This window comes from Myotis davidii, unplaced genomic scaffold, assembly GCF_000327345.1.
Source record: "Myotis davidii unplaced genomic scaffold, ASM32734v1 scaffold44, whole genome shotgun sequence".
In the NCBI taxonomy this organism is placed as follows: Eukaryota; Metazoa; Chordata; class Mammalia; order Chiroptera; family Vespertilionidae; genus Myotis; species Myotis davidii.
The window spans coordinates 4,738,817-4,745,579 of NW_006299705.1; the positions used below are offsets into that span (position 1 = coordinate 4,738,817).

At 45.9% G+C, this 6,763-nt stretch overlaps 1 pseudogene; it reads right to left on the minus strand.

Annotated features, from left to right (window-relative positions):
- Positions 1 to 546: 546 nt before the first annotated feature.
- Positions 547 to 6,763, minus strand: part of LOC102774160 — an 85,471-nt pseudogene continuing 79,254 nt past the window's right edge.

The window sequence follows — 6,763 nt, forward strand, 5'->3', positions numbered from 1 at the left end:
CCTTCCGCAAGGGGCTGACAAACCACTAAGGAACCACGATTTCTTAACCTGCCTATTTGGCCACCAATCTGTACCCTCCCACACAATTTTCTGCTGAATCAGAAAGAAAAAGCTCGTCCATCCTCAAAACCAGGTTCTCCATCAAAAGCTCTCAATAGCTATGATATGGGGGCGGGGGGGGGGGGGGGGCGCCGGGGAATGATCTAATGCTCTGGTGGGAACATAATGGTCCCAGTGGAGAGTGAAGATTCACAAGGGATGGGCAGAGTCAAGTCAGTGTTTAGGGCAGTTATGACAAGAGCACTCACAAGACAGGAACAGCAAAGCGTCTCCTCCAATTCAAGGATGAGACCCCGTCTTAGCCCCTGCACGTGGAGAAGAGCACCAGTGCTCAGCGAAGGCATGCTGCAACTCTGGACGCTACTTACAAAATGAAAAACATCCCATGTGCGTTTTCTATTTGCTCTTGTGCTGGGGAGAGTGACTGACAAGGGGTAGACCAAAGCATCCATGGATCTGGTTGCTGGAACTGGTTCTCACAATTGATTGTTCTTACACCCATTTTATTCAAGGACAGAGATTCTCCCAAAGATACACAGCAAATCAGGGGCCAATTTACTACATTAGGATCAAGATAGCCCAGCATTTCTTTATTTGGTGTCAAATACTTTTAAGTCTTCATCTTATGCCATGAAGTCATCAGGGAAACATCTCCTTGGAAGCTGAATGCAGTTTCAAAGGATGGGATAAAAGTGTATCTGCAGAGGAATGGGGAATTCCAAGACAGAAAAACAGTCCCTGGGTGATAAAAGAGGAAGTGGAAATTCCTAAGGCAGAAAGAATCATGAGTGTACCACACAGGTTCTACAAGCTCCATTTATCATCCTGCACCTACGTTGTTTCTACAATGGCAGGATGTTTGGTGGGAACTTGAACATGAGCCAATAGAAATGGTATCCACTTTTTTTTTTTTTTTCTGGACAAGGAACAGTTTATTCTCACAGCCGAGCAAAGGGTGAGGCCCAGCCCTGATAGCAGCAGAGGCAGCCCCGACCCAGCCCCAGCCTTGCAGGTGGGCTGGCTGGGATAGGAGCCAGGGTGGCAGCCTGCCTGCCATGGGAGCGGGGCTAGTCATAGAGCAGCAGTGGGCAGCAGCAGGTCATAAAGGGAGACAGGAAGTGTTCATTGGGCTGGCTGATTCCCACCCACCACGGTTGGTGCTTGTTGAGTGCCTGGGGGGTGGGTAGGGGAGCAGACTGCAAGGTAGGGGCACCTGGCGTGGCTCAGTCAGCCATGAAGATGAGGCGGGAAAGGTCATCCAGGAGCCAGTCGATGCTGGGCAGCAGGTTATCCCTGGTGCCGGTGCTGCAGCCCTGGATGCGCCAGTGGTGGCTGCAGACAGAGTCCAGCTCCAGGGTCCCGTGAGTGGCATTAGAAGACAGTGCTCCGGGCTGGTCCTGCCTGTTAGCCAAGATGAGGATGCCTCCAGCCAGGGGCTCCTGCTAGCAGTTCTACATGCGCCAGCAGTTGGTGCTGCCTACCACCCAGACAAGAACTACTGCTCTCAGAGTAGCTCTTTCTGTCAGTAGGACCACAGGGACTCCAGCACAACATCCCAGATGTTCAGCTTGAATCCCCGGTGCTCCAGGGTCTTGATGCTGAAGCCCAGTGTCTGGGAGATGAGGTCGATGTCTTCCCCGCTGAACTTCTTGAAGATGGTTGTTTTGCCAGCGTTGTCCAGGCCGAGCATGAGCAATCGAAGCTCCCACTCTTTCTGCTTCATCTTCTTCAAGATGGTCAGAAGGTTCATGGTCCCCAGAATCCCCTCCCAGCTGCCATTTCTTCCACCTTTTGACATTAATGTGGGGGGGACGGTGACAGCAGTCGCAAAGCCCTCACGACTTCCACAAGCGGACTTCTCCCACCAGCCTTACAACCTCACTACACTGGTATTTCAGTCACACCAAACTACTCATGGCCTCCTGACCTGGCTCTGCACTTTCAGGCCCCTTACCTTTGCCAACCCTCCTCTCTGCCTAGACTTCCTTTCTCCTCCTTCATCCCTTAGTGAAAACTAGTCATTCTTAAAGCCCAAGTCAAATGTCTCAGTTCTGGATGCCTTCCCCAAACGGCAGAATTAATTGTTCCTTTCTTTGTTCCCATAGAATCCTATTCAGCATCACACAATAGGTCTCAATGATTACGTATCTGATAGCTTCAAGATCTTATCCCCTCATCCCCTAAAGGACACTAACAGCACAGTCAACAGGACGGTAGGACACCTTTTCCATGTTAAGATATGTCATCAAGACTGTGGTGTGAGTATAATAAAAGGGAACGTCAAAATGCATATAGTGGAGAAAGTCCATGAACAGCACTGGATTCTACCTTCTTTCCCTCCCCAGGAATTTCTCAAACTAATGAAGGTGGCTCTGTTCAGACTTGGCTGGCCACAGATTTCCCTCAGATTTTTGTTTTCTTCCAGATCTGAGTGTATGGAAAAAATTTCGTAATTTCCTTATAGGTCGAGTTATAATTCTGTAGGCTGGTTAGCAGTGAGGAAACCTCAACTATAAGGAGCCTAACAATCCAGTTGTCCCATCTGTTACTCTAATGGCCTATCGGTGTTTGTTACCAAGGCACGAGAAACAACATCAAGACGCCTCTCAGAGACTCTCCCTATATCTTCCCTTCCCAGTATCAGGGTCAGGATCAGTAGTATCAAATTCTCAATAGCTTTTAAATTCACTCTGACTTCTAGCAGGTACTGATGTAATTTAAGTACACGCTGCTAACAAACTGCACATGCTTTGTATCTGACCCTCTGAGCTGCCTCTAAAGTGAACTTGTTAAAAACGTAGAGCAGTGCACTCAGCAGGCACAGCCAGTGCCTACCAGTGTCCCCTCAGCTCCCACTCCAGTCCATGCAGCAAGCACCCAGGCCCTCCGCCTGCAGACCCTCGACCTGCAGGAGCACACCTTCAGGGCTGGCCTCAAGAGCAGACCTCAGTCAGTGGCAGATGTGAGTAGGAGGAGACATACCCAGCTTGTCAGCTCCTCAGAGGGGATGATTCTGAAGGCTGTTTCCTGGCATTCACCAGGGACTGAGCAACCCGTTCAAACACATCCCTTCACTGGCTCTCTTCTCTCCATATCCCAATCCCTATTCCGTCAATGCTTGCCAGGATTATTCCCTAATAACTACTTGTGCTTAGATCCTTATCATAGAATCTGTTTTGGGGGAAACCCAGTCGAGGAAAAGTACCAACAGTAAAACCACTTGACACTGATAAGGGAAGGCAGACCCATGGGGACACCTATATTCAGGTGCAGTAAACATACACAGTAAATAAAACACGGTCACAGCACATTCATGCGGAAGAACCTTTCCGTGTCATAGTCATAATGAGCCTGAAAGGCTCAGAAAGCAAACTGAGCTGTCTTAAATCTCTGGGAGTTAGTGTGTCATATGTGTTCTAAAAACGGATTGAATTTCATTGGCTGTTTCCAACTTCCATGGTCTTAAATTTCCCTTTATTCTTCCCAGCACCATATTTCCCATAACCCCTGAAGAAACGTACCCCTGGGGAAGGATATTTCGCAATCTTAATAAAGTCTTTCAATCCTTGGGAGACAATTCACCATATTTTCATTCTCAAAAATATTAATTCTACTCCCTGAAAGAATCTTATGAAAATATTTGTATTCCTTGCCCGAGTTCCCTGGGAGGTGAAGTTGAAAAGCTAGCTAATAAAGAATAATTCTAGCCAGGAGGACGAACGGGTTCATTTTGGGGCACACTGCATTAGAAGTGCCAGTGGGACACCAGGGGACGACCACTACGGGGCAGCTGGCTATGTGGGTCTGCAGCCTAGGGGAGAGTTTGGTCTGGGGAGGTCTGGGCTGTGGGTGGCAGCTGGAGTCCCGGAGTGGACTAGATAACTTGGAGAAGGCAAGGAGCTAAAGGAGAAGAGGGTCAAGGAAACAACGACTAAGAGGCAGGCAAGAAATGTCAGCCAAGCAGTGTGACGAAAAACATTAGAAGAGAAACAGGTAAGATTCACTTCATGGGGTCAGTGAACACTTTATTATGAGCCAGCATATTGTGTTTATTATTAGTATTCTGTCAACAGGAGTTATATCATGTCTGCCCTGGACAGGCAAAGGGGAAACAGAAGTACTAGGGCAGGATGCAGGGTGAGATCATAAATCAGTTGTCATAAATGACAATTTCACCTGAAAAGGAGGACACAATCACAAAAGAGAAAATATAAATGGCTATTCTACTTATGAAAAGCATTCAATTTCATCACTAACAAAAACAGTAAGAATTAAAATGAGATGCCATTCTCACTTCCCAAATTGTCAAAGATTTAAGGATCTGATGATCCTTAGGGTAGGATAAAACAAAACTCTTAGACTGCCAATGGGAGCCCAACTTGCCTAGATATACAGTATTTTAAAAACTGAACAGATGTCTGTAAAAGGATATTCAAAGTTTATACTTAATGGTTTAAAATAAATCAGAAAACAACTTAGTTGTCAAAAATAGAAGTTTAAAATGATTTAAATATGTACCATAAGATAGAATATCCAACCATCAAAATGCTTTTTTTTAACAAGAAACTTTTAACGATATGGGGAAATTTTATGCCATATTAAACAAAACAAAAAAATAACTGAACATAAAATTGTATACAGATTAAGCGCTCAACTATGTGAAGAAAGGAATGTACACCTGGGGGCAGGTGAAAAACCATCTTTGCTTTGAGATGTGCAGATATCAATACTGCAAGCATGAAAGAGAATATATAGCAGCTAAAGAAAAGTGTAACTCCTAGGGGTTTGCCCCAGTGGCTTTCTCTGCAACTACCCTCTTAGCAAAATGCCTGGCAATTTTTAGAATAGACTTAACTGTACCTGATGTGATTGCAAATGGCCAATAAACTAGTTACCATGACCTTGAATAATGAGACAGAGTCCAAGAAAGCAGCTAACCACCAGGGTGACTGTCTTTCCAATCCATAGCCACTCCATGAATATAAGGGAGGTAGAGGGAATGAACTGAACTGCAACTGAGTCAGGGATACAGTTTGAAAATGAAGCAAGAAGGGAGAAATGTGGTGGTGAGAAAACAAGAAAGAAACCAGCTCTTTCAGATTAGTCACACTAGATGTCTAAAGTGGATTTTCAGTCCTATTTGCCTTCATTACTTGAAAGAGATGACCTAAGCTGTGAGTTAATGACAGGAAGTGTCCATTTCCTAACACAACTTGGCTGTGTGCATAGAATAATTTGGATCAAAATCAGGTACATTTCCAAGTCCATCTGAGTTTGCCAAGTAGCTTTAAGAGTTTCTCATAGGCTGTTCTGGGCTGGTAATGTAAGGTACAGATATGGGGGACCAACCCCATCTTTACAGGTTGCATGGGACCCTCGCCCCGTAACTAGTGGTTGCCCCCAGCGTGTGAGTACAAGATAGGGAAAAGATTACACAAACTTTATTTTGGTTATTAAATTAATCCAAAAGGGAATGCAGATAAAATCAATATTTAGTTCAGAAGAAGTCAGTTTATGCTAGGAAATCATGACGAAATTTCAAAGAGCAGAGAGGGTGTTTATGGGGGAAGGATCTTGGAACTTTTGAGCTTTGTTTGGTGGTAAGCAGGACTGCCATGGTTTGGCAGGGGAAGTAAAAGGGGATACAAAATAAAACTGTATACAAGTACTACTTACCTAACTGAACAAGCATCATATAAAAGCACTAGAAGCCCAGTGTACAAAATTTGTGCACTTGGGGGAGGGGAGTTCCTCAGCCTGGCCTGCACCCTTTTGCAATCCAGGAACCCTCGGGGGATGTCCAACTGATGGCTTAGGCCTAAGCCTGCAGTCGGACATCCTTAGCACTGCCACAGAGGTGGGAGAGGCTCCCGCCACCGCCGCTGCGCTGGCTGTGAGCCCAGCTTCTGGCCTAGTGGTGCTCCCCCTGTGGGAACACACTGACCACAGGGGGCAGCTCCTGCATTGAGCATCTGCCCCCTGGTGATCAGTGCATGTCATAGTAACTGGTTGTTCCGCTATTTGGTCGATTTGCCTATTAGCCTTTTATTATATAGGATAAGTACACTTTACAGTGACAATGAGGGAAACACCTCCATTCCATCCCAGTGCATATTCAGTCAGCTGAGGTCAGTTCATCTCCCTCTCAAACAGCAATTTAAAAGTGGATCATTAAAGTAAAAAGCTGTCAATGGAAGGATCAAGGGCATTTCTTGGTGTAGACGGAATGACAAGAGGAGTGCCAATTAGTATTCCAAATCCATCTGCTGCAGGATTTGTGTAAAGCCTTTTTCACAGACTTTGGCATTTGATCAAAACAAAACTGTGGTTACTAATGTGAAATCCAGAATGTCCTATGGACCAATCCCATTGAACGGAGGACTGGAATCCCCTGTGGAGTAATCCCTCAGAGCACCAGAGTTCACAGGAAGATGGACTCCGGCCACATCAGCACGGAGAAGAGTTCCTTTCCAAGTAGGGAAGTATCCATTCTTCTTTAAACCTCCGCCCCCCCCACCCCCCGCCACCTTCACCTCCTCTCCCCAAGATAAATGATTTCTTCCACTTATCAAAAGAACAAAAGCCAGTACATGAGAATTCTCTTAACATCCATTCCTTATACTTTAAGCTTGTCTATGGCAATCCCACCCTTCCTCTGCCGAGCTGCCCCAGCTCCTGTCCAAAGCTAACCCATGGACACTGC